We start from the raw sequence: 23,816 nt of genomic DNA, 5'->3' as shown, positions 1-23,816 counted from the left end.
GGTTCGGTTTGTTTGCACGTTATTCTGATGGTTTCGTGATGTTATATCCTGAAGCAGAGGTAACGGAGGACATGTTTGAAGGAGGAAACTTTTTTTTTTAAATAAAATTGTTAAGAAAAAAAGTCAGGGCAAGTTTACATGTACTTAGCGAACAAACTATCTGAGGAAGTTCTCAAAGTTTTACAAAATAAACCCAATCCATTGATACGATAGCACACCTCTTACCATACACACACATACACACACACACACACACACACACACACACATACACAAACACGCACACACACGACACACACGCAAGTTAGATGTTAATTGGTAGACAAACTCGATATAAGTCTGTTTTATCGTTGTGGCCCCTTACAATACCCGCCTCCGTGGTTTGATTCGATCCTATGGCCGCTTCATTCGAAAAAACGATAATAGATGGTACTGGTTGTTTCACTAACTGACTCTCAGCATTAATGAATAAAACGTGTATTGGTCAGCTCGGAATCAGTAAACTGTGTCTGAGTGGGGTATCCATGCACAGGAGCACGGTGTCTCAGTGGGCTAGCACTATAAAAGCAGCGTAAGGACGGACTAGTACAATCAGGCGCACACACACTCTTAGTCCATGAGCCAGACCCCTGATCTCTATGTTTGACTACCAAATGGAGGGACAAATTTCAATTGTGGTTTTTAGATAGCCTGATGTCCATACTACATGAAATCACGTGATGGACATTCCACATGTCCAGCTTAATGTCATTTTGGCCACCATTTGTAAGATGGCCGCCATTCTTTTCCACTTTGCTCCAAATGTCAGAAATAAGCATGAAAAACAGAGTTTACAATTCCTAGATAACTTTTGTGAAATAAAATGTTTTCAGGCACTAAATTCCACAAATTTTGATATACAATTTGGTTTGGTTTTGTGTAATAAACGTTTCTCTGTTTAAAATCCTGCAAGAATTAAAAGAATAACATTTTGTTTCATATGAAGTTTAATTACTCATAATGAGACCTAAAATTGTGAAACAAAAAATAATTCCCCATTTACATCCGAAACTACTGTCTGTTGTCAGTTAACCCATAAATACAATAGGACATTGTTGTTGCTGTTACTGTTGGCAAAGCAATAACGCCAACGCACATTCTACTCCCATTGGTAATCAAAACTCTGACAGGTAATGTTGAGCTGATCAAAACTTTAAATTGGCTTGCCCACAATTCATGCTCCTGCAACTGAAATGGTAACTGTGCAAGAAATTCTGCATCAATCTCTGGCTGTACAATCATCTCAACAGCTTCAGAATAATACTGTTGTTTTCGACCAGGCACTGTATTCAAAAGCTACAGAGATCGTGTGGAAAACCCCTGACAAGTTTAAAGGCATTGTATTGATGATGGGAAACTTTAACACAACTTGCAATTTCATGTCAGCAATTGGATTAAGGTTTGGTTAAGCAGGACTTCGTAACCTTGCAGTAGAATCCGGAGTCACTCCTGAAGGATCTATCAGTAAGGTACTGGAGGGAAAACAGTATAATCGAGCAGTCCGTTTGCACAAGCTGGTACATGAGGCCCTGATGAGGCTAGCATGGAATGGATTTGTGGAATGGCTCGAGATCCCTCATCCGTGACAGCCTAGCAAAGCTGATTGATGTGAAGATCCAAAATAGGTGAGCTCCATCAGATCATTTGTCATAAATCACGTGATGATGGATTGAGGGATGAATCATACGAAACGAAATTCCTGACATGTTTAACAGTCACCTAAATGTCTTGCGCCATGGAAGAGGTCAACCCTCAGCCGTTTGGATGACTTACATTGAATTGACATGGTGGATATTCTGTTTGACCTACTTCGTGCTGATAGAGGAGACTGACATCTTCATCTTGCTTGCATCAGAAATGTCATACCTTGGTGCTTTGCAATGAACAAAACCAACTATGTGCGATTTCTCCAGTGTACTTTGCTTAGATGACTCTGTTAAAGGAGACACGGCCAGAATTGGCAGAATTGCAGTTGATCAGACCACATAAGAAACTGTATACACCCAAAGTGCTGGTGGAACACGAGGGTTCAGTCCCAAGCAAGGGACCGTGTCACGCTACTATCTCACTGCTGAACACCGAGCAGCTGCATTGAGACAACGACGTCAACAAATTCCAGTGCAGTCACCTTCCCTCAGCCATTCAGACTTGGACAGGCCACGCATTCGTAGGGATGAATCTGACATCAGATCTTTAGTTGATACAGTGGGGCACTGGACAAACCTGCTTTCTGAAGATTCAGATCTTGTTTGCATATCCCCTGGAGCAGTGGCTCCCCCTGAAGTTTCTGCCCATCTTTTGACATCAAGACAAAAGGGAGAGGAAGCTTATCAGGCGTTCCAAGCACACACTGACTCACACACGGAGACACACATACACACACTCACACACACACTCTCAGAGACAAACTCACACTCTCAGAGACGCATGCAAACACACACACGCAAACAATAGTATATCATATATAGCAACTGTTTTTCGTGCTCGCTAATGATCGATGTGTAAAGGAAATCAGGGGCACGGGTAGCCCAGTTGTCTAGGGCGCAGCGATTCGTTGTGCAGAGTTGTGTCCATTGAGCACGCCAGAAACCTTTGATTGTGGGTTCGAATCCAGGTTCGCCCCAATTATGTTTCTAGGTTTGTCAGCACCATACCCGTGCGCTTGTGTTTCACCGAAGTGGTAAACGTCTGAGACCTGCATCACTTCGGGCTTTCCTCCCACATTAAGCTGACACGCGGTGATATAACTCGAAAACTGTTAAAAGCGGCGTTAAACCCAACTCACTCACTCACTGTAAAATAAATCCCTTTCTGTGAAATCTCTGCTGTAAGTAGAGTCCATTGTCTAATCCCTAGTATATAATAAGCATAGAGTAACTTGCTGACAAATCTTGGGATTTGTAATAAAATCTGTCAGTCGAACTGTAGCATACATCTGTTACTTTACAGTTAATATTATCAGTTGCGTTTAACTATGTGGAAGACAAAGCAACACACGACGCTTGTCTTCCAAAACACACGTGTCCTTAGATGGATTATCACTCCTTACTGGCTAAATCGAACATCACCAATTATGATGACCAGCAATGAATCGACCTTTCCCCACTGAGCACGTGTTGGACGTCGGGAAATGTTATGAAGTAACATAAGTTTAACTTAAGGCCGGGCGGGCTGCGCAGGGAGTTTTTCAACAGCCACGCGGCCTTCCTGCAATGCCAAAAATGGGTCCCACCTAGGGCTGGGACGAGTCAAAATTTATTACCCTTGTACCCACCGTCCCTATTACCCGACCCTACCCGGGTACCCAACGTAGGTCTCGGGAGATGTCTCATATTGTCCGATTGGGAACATGTTTAGCATAGCCCTGGCAAAACGTATTTAGATACATGTATTAAACAATCTGGTCATTCATACACTGACGTTGAATTAAGTTATATCTTTATTCAACCATATGAAAAATCAGGAGGAATGGGTGCATAGATAGAAAGGATGCGAACATTAATGACTTGTAGTGTAACCATAGAGTTCCAGATAATTTTCGTCATTAAACAATATATCACGTGACTAACCACGGTTCCGGGTAGTCCTGTGGGTAGCCGGTTCCTACTCAGTTGTGAAATACTTAATTGTTGTATTGAAGTTAATGTGCCTGGTGAAACAATATCCTGAGTGGCACATACAGTCCACAAAAACATATCAAAATAAAGTGTGTAATATCTTATTCTACTGTCACAGATAGTATTTGAAATACTTTGTTAACCAGTCTGGAAGTGTGTGATGTCAGGCCGCTGTTAAATGTGCCACAAATGTACACTACATTTGACACGTCGTTGTCTAATAATTATTGGATGGTCGTATCAGCACTTTAACGATTTTTTTTATTTGATTGTAATGTCGTGTATATTTTGTCCTTGGCACTGATACCCTAGCCCGTGAAGATCCGGGGTAGAATTGGTCTTCAGCAACCCATGCTTGCCGTTAAAGGCGACTATGCTTGTCCTGAGAGGCGACTAACGGGATCGGGTTGTCAATCTGACTTGGTTGATGCATGTCATCGTTTCCCAAATGCCTGGATCGATGCCCATGATATCAATCACTGGATTGTCTGGTCCAGACTCGATTATTTACAGACCGCCGTCATATAGCTGGAATATTGCTGAGTGCGACGTTAAACAACAAACAAACATTCTTAAGCAACGTGCGGAGTAGACCAAATAACTATGCAATCACTGCTGACAGCAAGTTCCTCTACCTTTTACACGCGAAACGCATCATTTCTCACAACTTAGGCAATTCTATAAAAAAAAGTTTGTTTTTTCCGTAATGTTCATCGGAAGTTTCAGTGGATAGCTATGGATCGTTAATTTATTTAGCCTTTTCGAAATCACGCTCAAATATCAAACACTGCCAACCTCATTCATCGCTGCAGTGGTAGCTGACGTGGATCAGGTTTGAAAGACTAGGCATTTTAAAGTTTACAATTAAAGCGATTGCCACCATGAATGTTGTGCTGATGGTGTTTATTTAACAGCGGATCATTAACAGTTAACTTGGAGTAAAAAGATCCAAGTACGATGGTATATACAAACAATAATGTGTCAGTTGTGGGAAATAGTCCTAGGGTATAGCGACCTCCCGATTTCTTCGGAAATCATCAATTGATTCGTTCAGTGAAATAGATTAGCACACTAAAGTACTTACGGAAATGAAAAAAAAATGTTTTTTCGATCTCAGATTTTAAATAACTGCAGTTAATATACAAAATATATAAATATTCAAACAACTCAATTAGTACTAATTGGGCATTGGCACAAATACAGCGTATCAAAGGTTTTTATGTCTTTTTACACATAAAAGTGTGTAAAAATATGAACAAAACAGACTATTGTGAAACTGAGCATAACCAGGTGTTAGTAGATCAAGGTAAATGTCCATGACCTATGACACCTTGACGACAGGTGAAAATAGGTGCTTGAATTGAGACCCACGTGCATGTGATTTGTCAGTGGTTAGTGATTTGTGACCGGCATTGTGGGATAGTGAATAATCGTCAAAATATCAGAACGTAAAAGTAACATATCCCTTCTCAAACAGCAACTTACATGTCATTATTATTATGTACATAAACATAGCTGTTATTTGACTTGTTGTTTTGATAACTTTTTTCCAGGCTAATTTGCATAATGCCTATAGCCTGTTTCTGCCATGTCAATTTGGACTTAGTTCTATTTTTGAATGTTGAAAGTGTCTACAAATTACCTCCTGTAAAGTACATTTTGTATTGAGCACTGAGATAAAACTAGCAAATCCAGACTAGTACTTTTCCAATTGTTTTGTTATTTCGTATTTACATCTACGTAATGCTTTGTGTCGATTATTAAATCCAGCAAAACAGGTTTTTTTCATTTCCATGAGTACTTTAGTATGTTAATAAGATACTCTTTATAAGATGCTTAAGGTATAATACTCTTTATAAGATGCTTAAGGTATACCTTTAAGCCGACAAGGAACATAGAACGGCATAAGTGTTAAAACGTTGTAGCAGTCCTGCATGCACTGCTTTAACGTTTTCGATTACACAGGCAGAGCTGACTTGATTCCTGACACGCTTTAAAGGACGGCCTGGACAAAACATGCGACGGTATTGTATTGTTTTATGGGATCCTTGTAGACACGCTTGTATAAATAATGTCATTGAAGGTTCGATACATTGATTATTTGCAACTATGGTGAATACTTAATGGATCAGGGGGCACGGGTGGCCCAGTCGTCTAAGGCGCCTTGGGTTGAGTTGCGTCCCTTGGGCATGCCAGAAATCTGTGATTGTGGATTAGAATCCAGGTTCGCCCCGATTATGTTTCTAGGTTTGTCAGCACTATACCCGTGCTCGTGGGTTTCACCGAAGTGGTAAACGTCTAAGAGCTGCATCACTTCGGGCTTTCCTCGAAGACAGACACGCCGTGATATAACTGGAATACTGTTAAAAGCGGCGTTAAACCCAACTCACTCACTTAGTGGATCAGAGGATAAGAGTAAGTGCCTTGGGCCTAGCTGTTTTCAGTATTCAGTTGTCAATTTAAGCAAATCACATGAAGTATGTTGAAAATTACAGTTTTAATAATATGGAATATATAGAAACAAAAATTCCTTTTCTTTTTATTTAAATTTCGAAACAAACACATAAGGCAAAACTTATCAATCTGAGTGTCCTCACAAAATATAACACTAAAATCGTCGGATTTACTTTGATTTTACCGACACTATAAAATCAAATCCGGGTGAAAACTGATACCGCACTGGTCTTATCATTGGGTTTCAATATGCCTGCAGCGACGATCATACGAATAACTAGGTAAGTGAAGTGAAGCAATTGTTTTTCAATAGTGGGTTGGGAAATGTTTGGTATGAACAATCTGTACAATCTGAACGTATATTCATGAACTCGTTTCTAAAGAGGCTAAGATATATTTATCTGCAATTGTGGTCATTTTCGTTGACTTTATCGAACAAATTTATAGAATGTTGAATACTCATATATATACACTGAACAGTGTCTGTTTTACGTAAATATAAAGACATACCGAAATTAATTATGCAAGATTTCGATCTTCATCCTTTGATTTATGCAATGAGAGCGGGCGATATTCAAAAACTTCAAGGTCAGTACGATTATCTAAAATGTGTAATAGCCACAATATAGAGTATCAATATCATTTTTACTTGTATGACCATTGTACTCAACCGTGAGAGAAAAAAAATATTCCTGTATACTTCTTTAATGATCCAAATATTGTGAAACAATTGTTAAACAGTTATTATACCACGCACTGTTTTGTAGAACCAAATATGTAAATAATAGCTAAAAATGTGTACAACATGTCTGTCTAAAGGTCTGTGGCCTCTTAAGTGCTTGAACAAAGATTGATTGATTGATGACCATATCACACAACCCAGATCGGAATATTTGGATCACACGTGAACAATTACACGTACGCCATTACACTGTTTGACCTGCGTCTCAGATCAGCAGACCTCCGACGATTGGGGCTCATAAAAGAAATATCCACTCCGCGGAAATGACATCACGTTTCGTTCAAGTTTCAATTCATTCCTGTCACAATATTTCACAATGCAGTGGAACACTAGCAGAAAGCGTTGGTGCGTTAAAGGAATAGTTGCTGGAGCAGGGAGTACACTATTGATGTGGGCATCTGAATCAACAGAAATGGCAACTGAATCTAAAACTAGTGCAACAAGAGCAAAATAGTTTTTAACTTCTGTGATCGAAAAATTAGAATAGTCCTAGGGGTCTAAAAGCTGTTCAAAATAGAATGAACGATGGCGTTAATACTTCAAAGAAACAGATATTGACTGCGTTCGTTATTACGTCATGGTCACATGGCAATAACAGCGACAAAACCTTTTCAATATTCATAAATCTCTGCTTCAAGCAGAGTCGATTGTACGATTCTGACTATATCATGAGCATGCGTTTATGAATCACTATCAAATAGTGATGACACCAGGTATACACGACAAGGTGAAGGTCTGCTACCCCACCGTTGGCACCCAAAACACACGCCATTGTTCCGGTCATATAATGGATTTCGTTTATCTGACGACATGTGCACTACGTACACACGAACACATTTCCGGCAAAAAGTCGCGCACATGTGGATGGCTTGAACGTCTAATGTATTCACACTATTCAGCAATTCACAGCATAATGTTGTGCACTTTTCCAATCCTTATAAAAATAATTTTTACACAAAAATCAGTACCTACTAAAGACCCAACTGTCAACGAAATTACTAAAAGCGTGGCGTTTTGAGAGACTGAGTCTGTCGCATCAGAAACTGTATCTATTTACGAAACACTGACACCATTTCTAGACTCGCTGATTGGACAATGGAGATCGGAATGTGGGAACGTCACATACGTAAATCAGTCTTAGTGAGCATTTACCTCCCTTGTGTTTCCTGATACTGCATCATACACTTAGCCCAATCTCATCGTACACCAGTTATAACCAACCCCCTGCTGCCGAGGCAAACTGACGTATATCTGGTCCGTTGTTGAAACAAAGAGAATGGCCTTAGGGCCCCTAACACTCGATCTCCAGTTCTCCAACTCGGACAGAGTCAGGAATCCTAATCTCATTCAAATAAGATCTTAGTTCTCGCTACCGCTAAACAAAGATCTTTGGACATCCCATATCGGGTCACGGTAGGATGACCTTTCGTCCGACCAATTTGAGCGTCGCTTACCAAATTGGCAAAGCTTGACGTGATCCGTAACGGGATGTCAGATCTTTGTGTATCGGTAGCGAGCACTAGAAACCGATTTTCAAGAAATTGCAGGAATCGTTTCGTTTACAGGACTATCATATTACACAACGCAACCTGTCGGCAGTCGCAACTGTTAACATTGTTGCCGAGTATACTTAATGTATGTAATTCGTATAGCAGCCTGCATAAAGAAGGCAATCAGGTCAAACGTACTACCTGCAGCAGCAACAGGTGATATACACGATCTACAGTCAATTCATGTAGCACATGGTCACACAATTAACTTCCCTTTACCAAATATATGTTTCCGCACTTGTTCCGCAATTTGTCTACCACATATAGGACGGCGATCCAATCTGAAACAATTGACAAACAGACATGGGTTGTGTCGTTCAAATGAATCCACAGAACCTTAGCAATGTACCTTTATCATAAAAGTGTAGCGTTGTGTCCACAGCATTGCTCTTAGCCTATGCTGAAGGGGGAGATCAGCAGCAATATCCATGGAGTGCTCAAACCATCGATCAATGAAAGCAAGACAGGTACAAAAACTGAGCAGGGAGGGTCTTCCGGGCATTAATCAGTTCGTGAATTATGCACTGAAGCTACTGAGGCTCGAGTGCCGATGTAATTGGTGACCTTAGGGGATAAATCCATACCAGACACACTCCTGGGAATAGTTTGATATTCATTGTACGGCTTTTAGATGAATACAAAGTACAAGATAGAGAAAAAAAAGCAAATATGATACTAAAGAATATCGTGAAATATTTCATGTCAGACCGATGTTTAACTGGTCGCCTTTTAGGTCATATTTTTACACAAATATTATTTATGTTCCAGATTGATTGACAAGACGAGTACCTGCTGTTTAAACGCTATCGCGGCGGCTTATAATCAGCTTGATCAGGCATACAGCCATTGAAAGCATGAAAGACTGACTCTCCTCGACATTACTGACTGTACAATAATGAATACGTCACCAACCAATTCTCAATTCAGTCATTGAGATACCTGATGATGGCGTAAATGATTCAACGGGCACAATCCTAGAAGTATGCATCACACACTGTCGTTTTGCCTTCCGATTCGGCGTTATGGCACACTTTGGACTGACATTGGGATTGCGGTGTTCTTGTGTTGTTTATAACGAAATGTCCCCAGAGTCGCTTCACGACTGTCTCGGGAGGAGATATTTTATTTTGGGTACGGGGTCTCAGCTCTGCTTATTTTGCATGCTCATAGATTCATTAGTACGCGGACTGAACCCGATCGTCCTTAATCCCTGAGTTCAACATTGCAATCTGTTGATAGTAACAGACTCAACCGTTGCCACATTATTTATTACTTTTGCTTTTGAAAAAGATTTCTTTTAAAGTTTGTTTACCACTTTTGTTGACAATATAAAAAAAACACGATTTATACAATGCCTGACATACCCACATGGTTACGGGTAACTGGGATGGAAAGAATTAGCAGAGGATTCGTGTTTATTTCCCCACTTCGGCCAGGGAGAATCTATTGGTTTGTTTTGTAAACTTAGAAAACTGGTTCTAAACATGTAAAGTTTCCAGATTAACCTCACGCACAATGCAAATGACATTTACAGTTATTGAATCATACAGTAGGCTTATAATAGGAAATTTGAACGTACAAGCTTGTTGTTGCATATAAGATGGCCACGCGATAAAACGCAAAGAACAATGAAGAGCGAGACGATTCTATCATGACGTCGTTTCTGCAGATTGGAACACAAAACTCGCAACTTGATGACGTCGCTAATAAAACGACGAGGGTTATGAGGTTTTCCTCTTAAATGTACATGGGCAACTAAATAAAACGCAATGATAAAAGATCGCAAGGTACAGATAATCGCACTGTGGATTGTGAGAATATTTAGGAAATACCAAACTTAAACCCCCTGTTCATGAAATGGGCTTGTCCGACATTTCGGATCGGATTCTATTCAGGGAGTCTTCAATCGTTAAATACTGAAAATATTTTAGTGTATTAACATCCTTAGGAGAGGTGGAAGGAAGTGTGATATCTCACATGAGAAAGAAATGACACGTGGTCGTTGTTTATGGTACAATATATCACTGCAGGGAGAATAAACCACTCGGGGCTGCACACCTCGTGGTTTATTGCCCCTCCAGTGTGTTATTGTTCCATAAACAACACCCCCTCTTCGTTTATTTTCTAAATAATGCTGCATGTCGAAATTTGCTTTGCGTATTTGCGGTCTATACATGAAGGTAAGCAACTCCATATAATGTCAACATAGAACTTATATGGATCACCTCATTCTGATCCATGCTCATGCTGCTGACGCCTTGTTGTGCAGTTTCGTCGTTATCTTTAAACTTACATCTAGTGCGGTGGACGATGTGTTGCTTATCTGATGGAGTTATCAAAACATTTGTAACATACCATAATCACGTAGACAAAGATATTCCTATCATCATCAAAATGCCATCCTGTGACTACATATATACGATATTAATAGGATCACTTAAACCAAATTCTAACGGAATCCTTTCGTCACGGAGAGACGGAATATAGTGAACGGTTCGTTTAATTGTATATTGCGCAGGTGCTCGTTGTTATTTCCGCTCTAGCGTAGGCTTGCAACGATCGATACACAAAGTGATTGGCAATTCCCAGTTTAACTCCAAGCAGCCGATCAGGTTACAAAAAAGTAATGTTTGTTGTTGTTAATTATTACTTAAGCACAAGCGATGATATTTGTCTGTTCTCCTTAGCTTGTGAGGTGAGGTGAAACGGGGTTTAATGTTGCGTTTAAGATTGTTTCACTTATACAAGCGACGTGCATGCATATGTGTGCGGCTGCTTGAAGTAGCCCGGACTTGTGCTGGTTTTGTAGTGCTAGTCTATTGAGGTACCATGCCAGTGGATACCCCACTCAGACACAGCATACTGACTCACAGCCGACCATTCCTTGTCGCATCTCCTCAATGTCGAGCGCCAGGCAGGTTAACGATAAGTAATCACGTCTTTAGGTCGGAATACTTTGTTTGTATGTATATTTGTTGTTTAACGCCGCACTCAGCAATATTCCAGTTATATGACGGCGGTCAGTAAATAATCGAATCTGCAGCAGATAATCTAATGATTGACATCATGATCATCGATCTACGCAATTGGGGTGTGATAACACACATCAACCAAATCAGACAGCCTGACCACCCGTTCCCGTTAGTCGCCTCTCAGGACAAGCACAGTTGCCTTGTACGACAAGCATGGGTTGTTGAAGACCTATTCTGACCCGGATCTTCACGGGTCAGGTCGGTATGACACCGGAGGAGGGGGGACGAGCCACAGACCTTTCGCTCTCTGAGCAGGCGCTCTCGATGTAGCTATTGACTGTTCCCGGAATATCATGAAGAGTATCCATGGACGCTAGTTATGCTACACCCGGGAGACCTCAAACTGAAACAATAACGTGTTCTATACTGCTAAAAAAACACGATCATTTCAAATTATTATAGCTAGACTGTAATATTCACTATTTACACATGCATGCAGTGTATGGACACCTACCAAAACAGCAATTGTCTGATCTGTTCTCGTACACTAGGAGGCATGGCACTATAAATCCTTGTCGGAAACGGACTTTGTGTGTTATAAGATGTTGTGTGTTAGGGCTGGATCTGGAACATCCTATTATGCCAGACTGCTCAACACAAATGACAAACGAACGTAACGAATGTTTTGTGGTATGAACAAAGGCAGAACGTAGAAAAAATCACACATTTTCGTAATGTCATGATAGTGGATCCGACTCCAAGGTAGGCAAGCATATCCCCTCGAGGCACAAGCCTTTTTATTTGTTTCCGGGAACGAGAGGGTGAATGTCAATACAGTACCAGTGTCCATTATCCAAGGATTGTTTGTCAGTTTCAATCGTTGTGTTCATACATATATCTCTGTAGCCCCAGGCTGAACACGCTGGCAGTGATTAAAATTCCAGGGACTCGGAACAACTTGGATGGGACTTGTTCTATTTGAATCAGCACTACCTCCAATTCAGTTTGGATCAATTACCGTTTAAAGCATTTTATACATGTTCATATGACGCGTTGGTTAAGTTTGTTCTTTTTATTGGAGATTTTCTAAAATAACAACTGTACTTTGCCTAATTGAAAGAGACGGCAGTTACAGCTGAATGATGAAATTTATCATATTTAACCTGAAGCAAGTAGAGATATCGTTTTTATATAAAACATTGATTCCAGCAGTCCCAGTGTGATCGAGACAAGTCTAGTCTTGCCATTGGTGTTTGTTAGAACTAATAATGTAGCTGGATCCTCATAATAGCATTTGTTTGTCCAGATGATTTTGAATTTGTGTCGCCTGCAGGGAATGTTATCAAGAAACAGACATTGAAACTTGTATTTCTACGTCCATTGTTAAATAAAAATTCCCCAATCTTGCATCATGGTCGAATTGTCTAAAAGACGTTTTACAACATGTCAGCGCACACAATGACGCAATTCTCAGACGGCGACACGAATACAAGAATAGTTAGAAAATGATATGGTATTTCTGTCTGCCCATTACAACTTTACCATGACGTTGCAGTCATCAGTAGGATCGTTACTGAATCTGTACGTAACAAATTTGCAGAGGCACGCCTGGCTGGTTCAGACTGATGATCGTGACAGAACGTAAACCATGTTACACGATATATATTTACATGATGATATGCATGTGCAGAGTGATCAGTATTCTAACTCTGCGCACAACTAACCACTTGTTTCGAGAATCTGATGCCGCTTTAAAATTAACCTTTTACTCTTTAAAACTGCTATGCACCCTGAATGAGAGAGGAATCCCTAATAATTGCTGCAACGCATTTGAATGAACACACGCATCTCGAAGCTATGGTCTCTTCAGTTTCATGGAAAAATCACATCTGTGTTTTCCCGTTCATATATGGACTCTAGGTTCCTAAGAATCCACCACATGTTGTCTAATGCTGACAAAGAGTCACAGCGGCTTAGTACAGACATAAAACAGCTTTTGATAGGAAATTTCCTCTTTCTAAGAGTGATGAGAGTTGGAGGCTCCCTTATGCAATATTGCAGTAATATCACGTCAGCGGATGGGGGAAATGGGTTTAAACATTATATGGCAGAGTAATGTATTGCTAAACAATGATTGTAAATGTATTACTTTGTTTCTGTTGAGATTCAGTAGATTGTATTTGGATGATTATTAATGGTCAAGAATGTAGTACTATTTGATGTAAGCAGTGGTGAGGAAGTAATTATATTTAGATGAGCGAAGTATCTGTAACATTCCAGGATAGTATGGATGGATGTCAAGCGTTATAGAAACACGTGAATATTCTGTGATGTTCAAGTGACACTGGAATGGTCTGGCACTGTGTAGAAAGTGCTCGAAGCTCGTTAGACTATAGACTATAAATTGACCGGCTGCGTCTCCCTCATCTCATATTTAATCTTACATTTCAATATGGCAATATATTTCGGACATAAAGCAGCATTACCAATAGGACGTAGGGTGCATGACAAACGGGGCACAAGTGAACATGTAATCTAGCACTGCCCTACGTTCACTTCGTCGAAATGTAAGGCACAATGTGTGTTAACGATGCGACGTCACAATACTGATGAGCGTGATAGAATTGAGCTTTGCAAACGTTCACCTGTCTCTATCCCCTGGGGTCGGTTGTAGTTAAGTATCAGCATTCACATCAATGCGATATTATCCAAGTTTTCCTCCCCCTCTTGAAAGGATATGTTTGCTGATATCACTCAAGCTCTAAGCTATTCATATACGTATATTTAATCATGATATGGATGTTTACGACCCAAAGTAATTTTACAAGAGCTGCATAGAGCTATTATTAGCACTGTGAGAGCCTATTGAAAAAGGATAAATCTTTCGAAGGCGAAACGTGCCATGTGTCTATGGACACATCCTAACATTCTTTGTGGAACAGATGCAGAACAGCAAATCAATACCCGTCTCTAATATCATGAGAAACTGTTTCCCTCCAGGATTTGACGAGTTAAAATAAGTTCACAATATTGTCCGTGCATATGAAAGTAGGATTCAACCAGATTGTTTAACCATATCAGTTGCAGTAACTTCTGACGGACTCGAAAATAGTGTTCTTTAAAAGGATATTAAATTAGCTGTAAATTACAATCCATTCCAATCTCCAAAATGTGAAGTGCTATTAACTGATTATCTCCAGATCGTTACAAATAAATTGCATAGTTTTTCACAAATGTCGACATTCAAACGGCAAAGCATTGAATTAATAACCTCCTGGAAATGAAACAGAGATCACAAGTGTCAATTTCCCCTGATCTGTGAAGAACCGGTGTCTTTGAAACAATGTTTTTTTTGACAGATTTTAATGTATCGCTTGCAAGTTACAAATTAAACACGCCTGAGACACTTTTGTCAGAATACAGGCAAAAGTAACACGGTGCTAAAGCAAACAGTACTCCAGGCCGAAATGTGGCATCCATTGGGTTAAAATCAGAGCGTTTGGCTGCATGCCCTTTCACAAAAATGATCGCTCCGACTCCGACTCGATCCGTGTCTAGACTAACAGTGACGGTCCAAAGCAATCTATGAATTTACCTGAGTATGTATGTCTTAATATTCACCTTTCAATAGTCGGCAATGTCATGTTCATAAACAACTTCGGAAACTTCTCGTGTCCCCCGCCGTGATGTAGCTGGAATATTGCTAAAAGCGGCGTAAAATCATACTCACTCGCTCACTCTCTCCCGTCACGTTTATCGTGTCGGTCCTTTGTCGTCGCATACTTGATGTGAATGTATTCCGGCGCACAATCATTATTGTTGCCGTACTGATACAATTCTTAACAGGCCTTTCTCATTTAATGATGATATTATTTGAATCTTTTTGTTGAAACCAAACAACGACAATTATTACTGAGGAGCAATTTCAACATCCATGTTCTAAGGCTGTCACTGTAAACATGAAGTCACACGTACTGAAGGAAACTGTGTTTACATCATTCGATGTATTACATCGTGATATTAAAAAAAAATAAGACTTTGTTATGAACCTTCATTAAACGAAGGCCAGCCTGTCTAGGGAGCAGTGTAAACTTGATGGTGGGTGTCATCTGAAATGTGTATTCAGATGGAAAACCCACATCATGATTCGCCGCGAAACGAAACGACAGTTTTTACTATAACGTATCTGTCCCCTGTGGGGAACCACTTCCACACCAGGAAGTTAACTGCATCTCATGCACAGATTTAGCCTCACGTCTGTACCATGTCTTTGGACCTTAGTCACACATCTTTACCATGTCACGATCTTATCAAGGTCCGTTCGTGCAATGTGCCTTAAATCTGGATGTTCGGGTGGTAAAGGTGCTTTTCATATTATCGCAATATCATTGCAATAATATCACACTAGTATGCCTGTAACAAAACCAAAACAATACCAGAAAAACTTACATACTGCTAAACTCGGCGTAGGTCTCCTATGCCCCATGCCTACATACTCATATTATCAGCCATGTTCACAATCCAACGTTTGAGCTATTATGTCTTGGAACCAAACTCATCCATTGTTAGACCACTGTCTGATAATGTCCTATTTACACAAGTTGCCATTCTCTTATAACATCAGATAAAGGACATTGTAGAGTACTAACTTACTTTGCTAAGTTGCTTCGTGGTTACAGATGACATGACATCCACTTTGAATATAATTCATGGCGAACCAAAATGCACTGGATACCTTGGCTTATAAAATTCCATATATATATATATATATATATATATATATATATATATATATATATATATATATATATATATATATTTGTTGGGATTTTTTCTTATGATTATCGATATAGCCGCTTACAAGCTTTAGGATCGCCTGTGTTTGTATATGCATATGTGTATGCCTGTATTTCCCAAATAGAAAACTGAACTCTTTAGAGGGATCATGATCAGTTCAAATATTAGGATCCATCGTTGAGATATTAACGTACAAATCAAGCGTTTGCATCGGCAGCTGTTGACGTGCAAAGATATATGTCTTGTTGAGGTCGAGTCCCACGTTAATATGCTTCTGATTCCAGAAGAGACATTCACTTAATCTTCCCTGAATGTGCATCACCAGGCAAGTAATTACTGACAGGTTTCGACCCAACAACCGCCCCTAACCCGGAGTTCTGTCTGTCATCATTACCGCTGCTGCACACACGGTGAGACGGGAACTGCATACCTTACATCATCTCGACATGTTACAGTGACAGCTTATTTTGTACGTAGCTACTGCTTCTCGTGGTTACTAGCGATCGATATGTAGAACAAATAGTCATAATCTGTAATCATAAGATCTCTGTTGTAAGTTTAGCCCATTGTATGACTTCTGGTAGATATGAGTAAGTGTTCATAAATAGCTATCACATAGTTATGATACCGGCGTAATGTTTCAAAATGTTCCACATTTCGCTGTTCTTGACATGGATGATTCTGACCACTTTTCCCTGTCGTGTAATTTCCAGGTAGATATTCCGAAATTTTCAAATGATTAATTTGTCCCCGAATTCACTATTGATAAATATGTAGGGAAATACAAGCAGGAAAACCTTATTTGATATCTTGGCTGACCATCAATCCGTAAAACATGTATAAAACAAAGGTATATATTCAGGGAGTGAAGTAGATATTAGTAAATTAAAGTTGTTGAAAGTTTGAACAAGTTGTATCAAAGAGCGGCTGCAGATATGAGGCGATGTCAATGTAGGTCACGTGACTGCTCATCACAACCGCCATGGTTGGATGAGGAGTGTGAACGCTCAAAGCTCTCTGCTTTAGATATGTTTAGACAATCACTGATAGAGATTTGCAAATTTATAAATGTTTTCAAGAAAAAAATAAGAAGGTTTTTAAACGAAGAAAGAAAAGTTAAAATTTTTTTATAAAGGCATGCCAGAAATTCCTATTAAAGGAAATTCGCAAGCTTAAACGTACGAGAGTAACTAGTTATATATCTGCGCATAAATGGTATTCTTATTTTCAAGAAATTCTAAATCATGTCGATGTATCTTCTTTCCTATCAGACCTGGTTTATACATAATTATATCATTATGGCCTTCCTTTGTAATGATTGCACTCCAAGTAATCCAATGATTTGAAATTGTAACATCACTAAAGACGAAATCTAGACAAATATTATTAACATGAAAAGTAAAAACATCCGCCGGATTTGATGGACTACCATTTGAATTATTTAAACATTCGCTTCACCATATCGTACCAATCTGTCATAAACTATTAAATAGTATTCTTGTCAATGGTGTGTACCCGTGTTCTGGTGTAAAGATGTTATCTGTCCTCCACATAACAAGGGTTTCACTACAAATGTAGATTACTATCAGGGTATTGCATTACTTTCTGTATAGGGAAAAGTGTTCACAGCCATCCTTAATGAAAGACTAAATACATGGACAGATGAATGTGGTAATATTACAAAAAATCAGTTTGGTTTCGGTAAAGGCTGTTCGACAACAGATCGTATGTTTACCCTTCATGGCATGATTTGTAAATATCTAACAAAATCTAAAGGTAGATTTGATTGCTTTTCCATTAATTTTAGTAAGGCGTTTAATTGTGTAAATCATACTCTAAATACTTTATTTACTTGTTTGATCTATTATGGATTACCTTGGCAACGTTTTTACTGTTTTACGTGATATATATTCTTAACTAAAATCATGTGTCAAAACTGAAAATGGAGTAGCAGATTTCTTTGATAGTTTTATCGACACTTGCCAAGGCTGTATGATAACCCCAAATATGTTCCTATTTTTATCAAAGAATTGGTTTCAGAGTTAACAACCTGTAGAGGCCTTTGTTCAAATGATGTACCACATATCTGTTCTCTTCTTTTTGCAGACGATGTTGTTAACTCACCTGATACTATTGGGCGCCTTCGGGAACAAATTGATTGTATTGACACATTCTGTGATAAATAGGGAATGAAACTGAATCTATATAAGTAAAAAACTATTGGCAATCTATCTTGGATAGAGGCAATTAAATAGAAACCGTTTCATTTTTATAAGTGTCTTCGTATTACTTTTACTCCAGAATTAATCTTGACTCTTGTAGTAAGTACTCTTTCACAACAAGCTGAAAGGGTATGTCAACAAATTTATAAAGTACACTATTTATGTGATGGTTTGTGTTTGGAATGCGCAGCAAAAATGTTTGACAGCATTGTTTTGCCCGTATTAACATACGTTGCCGAGATTTAGAGATATCAAAGATATGATGAAATGGAAAGGGTTCAAATAAAATATTGAATTTACCACATTCAGTTAGTAACGGTGCTGTCCTCGGAGAATATGGAAGACAAACGATTTATACATAGCGTGCCACTAAAATAATAAAATATTGGATAAAACTAATCTCTATGAACACTAATAAATTGCCAAAGCAAACATATTTAGTGCTCAATAGATTGGATGAATTGGACAGATCTTCTAGGGTAACATTTATTAAAACTTTTTATTCGAACATGGTTATACATGGATACGAGACTGTGGGGATTGTGAAATATTTATTAGACAAATTAAGCAACGTATTAACGATTGCGGCCAACAAAACTGGCACGATAGTTTAACACAAAACTCGAAAATAACAGCATTTGGTTGATATAAATCTTTATTACGAATAGAAACTTATCTTACTTGTGTGAAAATAATACGTTTCGGTTGTCACTTTTAAATTTTAGATGAAGCAACCGTAATATAGAAATAGATAAAGAGAGATACATGTTGAAAACAGAACCTGTACTTATTGTGAACGTTATGGTTTTAATTATGTTGGAAATGAATACCATTTTCTTTTCGTGTACACTGCATTCACGGAACTTAGACGCCGCTATTAAACCACCGATGTATCACAACAAACCCTGTTTAAATAAGTTCGTATCTATTGTGTCTACTGCAAATACTTAATGTTTGTCAGACCTACTTTGCTTTTAAACTGAGAAAATAAATACTAATTGAGATAGATAAACATGAACTGCACCTTGCTCAAATTTAGTCAGATTATTCCCATATTTGTACATTTCACCAAATATTTTATACTTTGGCCCGAGGCCTTTATAACTTTGACTTATATATATATATATATATATATATATATATATATATATATATATATATATATATATATATATATATATTGCCCAAAGTATCAGCGTATCCTGCCCCATTAGTTCCACACGCAACGGCAAGCCAATTGTTCACCTGAAACAAAAGTCAAGGGAAAGTTACAAGTGTAAATAGGTCATTGCATCAGACATCTGCTTGGTCGAATTTAGATATATCCTCCACACGCTCACCTCCAAAGTTTTAGCAAGAGTCATATGACACTCTTTGAAATCTACCTAGAAAGAGCATGACTGTACCTCAAAAGTAGATAAATGTAGACAACTGGCGCTGCTGTGAAATTGGCCAACATTAACGGAAAGTGGACGACATCCCTCTCGTCATACAATCTTGTGAATATTTTCTTGTCACGCGGAATCGTTAAGCATATGCAACCGATGACGCGGCTTCACTGGTCAATTGTTGAAGTGGATGGGAATTTGCTATTTGATCAAACACTCAAACTATTAAACTATATATTATTAAAACATATCAGATCATTGATGTGCCTGAGGCCCAATATCAACTTCTTGAGCAAATTCCTTTGTTTTGATTCTGTAAATCCGAGAAGAAATTCTGATTCACATGCATAAAGATACCGCGTACACTTAGCGCCCATGGGTGTGCCTTCTACTTGACTGAATGTCTCATCCCCAGATCTTACACAGATGTTATCTATGCGAAAGTCCCGCATTTCACATATTGTTTTCTCTCTCAATGATGACATTTGCTATTGATTTTGACACATTGTTCTGAACCCGTGAATCTAGAGATGTAACTCTATCTACGGTCCCTATGTTTAGTCACACATATCCAATGGTTCAAGCATTTGAAATCGTGTTACTCAATGCTTATCAATGTGATTATATAAAGCAGATACAAGGCTGATGATGTCATACTGGTATATATTAAGCTCTTCAGGGGTCCAAGGACGTACAAATGCGAATCGTCGCCAGTCAACAACCAGCCTCGACCATCCGCCGAAACAGATGCCACGGGGCTCACGTGACCGCCGGATGTTTTGGTCAAAAGAGAATGAAATATGATGCATGATTCGATATCAGTGTGACGCATTATACCGTCCATAAATCGTTTACAACAGCAAAACATTTCCTTTCTCTCTTAGAAACCGGGTTTGGAAAAAAAATATATCGGTCAAACAGATGAGAAAGGAAATTAATTTTCCTTCTGGGCTGACAGTCTTAAAAACTGAACTCATGAGGATTAATCAGAGGCATCCTAAATCTGTGTTATTCCAAGGTCAGTATAGTTTCAGCGTGTGATATATCGAGGATGTTTTTTCGGTCGGCTGTAAAAACAATAAACTAAAGAACGCCGTTGTCATCGAGCCTAGAATGAACACATCAGTCATCTTGTATCTTCAGTAAGTGTGTGAGACACACTGCCTCAGTTGGTGGAAACTTGCGATGTGTGTTATCTCCAGTAGCTGTAGGTGTGTGGGTATCATCAGTATGTATAGAACCAGTAGATGTAGGACCCGCCACCTCAGGTGTGTGGTGTTAAAGTGTATCACCTTTGAGCATGGCAACCATGCAAGCTCACTTCCTTCTGCAGGAATTAAGTCATCATTGTCTGGTCAGGAATCCATTTCTTAAAACAGCTGCCATATGAATGTTCTCTGGTTTCGAAAATAACGAAATAGGAACAACATCCACCCTTCATGTTATATATTATGGTATATTATCATACGTATACCTTTTCTAGATATACGAATATTTTAAGCAACACTTTAACCATATATATATATATATATATATATATATATATATATATATATATATATATATATATGGTTATAGTGTTGCCTAAAATATATATATAGTTGTAGCGGTGCTTAAAATGTTCGACCAATTCGTAATGTCTTTCAGTGAATATCGGCATAAAACGCATCATCATATATGTCGGGCCCACGGCATAACGCAATATGTCACATGTAGATAAATGTTAAACAATTGGATGCTGTTTCTTTGATGCCAAATGGTTGGAGGAATTACGGAAATTCACAGTGTCCATGTTATCTCCAAGACTTAACATGTTTGGTTAACGACGAGTCACACATCATCCGTGTAGAATGTGAATAATAATATGATGATGACATGTTTTCATAAAAACTTACTTTGTGTATTTGTTTTATTTTCACATTTGGTTCTTTTGTCAAAAAAGTAACAATCGTATCTACTGAATGAGTGACATCATAAGTAATAACACAATATTGTCATTCACAACGTTTTCGATATTTTGTTTATTGAGCATTCTGGATCAGATCACATGGTTAGCATTTTAAAACAACTGCAAAAGTTGACATTGTTAATCAACAAATATTATTAGACATGTCCATCCAGTTACAGAATACGAGACGTACGCAAGATCATTACGTGTACAGTTAGTGAGCGAATGATTATTGCTGCAACGAGAGCGTTACAACATTCTGACGTGTATTTCACATGCATGAATCTAGTACATTGCATCCACAGCTGGCAACACAACAGTAAACTGTCACTCAGCACGACCTGCAACTCAAGATCCTGAGCAAAAAGATATTACGAATCCGCTATCGATTGAGTCAATCAGCTGTACGACACGAGCTGAAGGACTCTTTGTGAGGAGGACACGTCGTCTAGATGGAACATCAAAGCATCCATATCTGAGGAGGCAAAACGTCATACCTGCTTAGTATCATTCAATCTAGACAAATGGGCTTGGCCGAAAAGTAAAGAGTCCCAGAAAATGCTTGAAAAGAAATCATGCTTCGGACTGTTAAAAAAAAGACATTGTAATTGTCTGCAACAAAAAATACATCCATGCAATATGTCTTTTGAGAAAAAATATTATGCTGATAGATTGAATAAAAAAACATATCTTGTTTTTCAGCTGTTGCTGAAAAAGTTGTCAGTCTCCATACAAAATCCCAGCCCAACAGAATACCAAATGTTCGGTCTCTAATGCTACTTACTCAATTGTGACGGTTATCAATAGGGTAGGATTTTAGCTCATTATTTAAAGGTCGGTCAGATATATGTACTTGTTATTACTACTGTACATGGAAAAATTGTTTTGAAACGTTTGTTAGAGAGAGAGAGAGAATGTCAGCGTATCCCGCATCCGTCACAAACACATGCAAAGGGACGTCAATTTTTTACCTGCACAACACGGGAACACATTTGAATCTGATATTATTTTAGTCACTGATGATGATGATGATGATGATGATGATGATGATGATGAGAGAGAGAGTTTAGCAGCCCTTCAGCAACCATGTGATTAAATGATAATCATCAAAGACTGACCTGAACTCCGACTCCCCCATATGAAAACTCCTTTCTGCCCCAACAGAACACAATTGGATCCACCTTGTGAGTGTTGTTTAATGCTGATTACTCTTCGATGCACTTACATGTATGTTCTTTATTGATTTTACTTCTGTTTTGGACGATAAAAGTTTCATGCTTATAATGTTATTGTATGATTTGTGATATTAACGTATAACACAGCAATGTGGCTCCACATGACCGTTATTATAAACAAAACAACATGATTTTATGTTACTGTCTGCAAAATTGTTTAATGCAAATCTTATACACAGGCAACCGGGCTAACGAAACGCACTGTGGGAAGGAATACTAAACAACCTGGTCTGATTATCGAATAGCATGTGTTTCGCTAGATATATGGGATGTACAGGTACTTTGCTAGGCTTCCTTAAAACGTTTAGGCTATTGCTTTTGCTGGCAACGATGAATCACTTTATCTAAAACTCCATGCTTGATAAAAGTCATTGATGAAATGAGAGTTACATGTTTTACATATTACCAATTTACATTATAGAAGGGCAATGATTAAATTTAGAAGTCGATGCAATTCTTTCCGAATACAGAAATGTCTTAGAGTCAGTACGTCATAATGGGATAGAAGTGTTGTGTCCACTGTGTACAGTGCTGACAATTTAGGTACACTCGAGCATGTTGAGAACAATTCCAAATTTGACGCATCAGTGAAAAATCATGTGCGATGCAATTCCTTATGGTGATTGTACCATATTTTCTCGTGTTGGTTTCAGATGAACAATTGACTTGCCCTTGTGTGTATTTGTGACGGGTGCCACCGGCGGGGCAGGATATGCTTACCTCTTCGCTAATACCAGGTATCATCACTATTTGATAGTGATTCATGAACACATGCTCATGATATAGTCGGAATCGTACAATCGACGATTTCTTATGAATATGGAAAGGGCTTTGTTACTTTTATTTGCAATA

The sequence above is a fragment of the Haliotis rufescens genome, unplaced genomic scaffold, assembly GCF_023055435.1.
Source record: "Haliotis rufescens isolate VD_foot unplaced genomic scaffold, xgHalRufe1.0.p SCAF_31, whole genome shotgun sequence".
NCBI lineage: Eukaryota > Metazoa > Mollusca > Gastropoda > Lepetellida > Haliotidae > Haliotis > Haliotis rufescens.
This window is presented reverse-complemented; position numbering follows the sequence as displayed.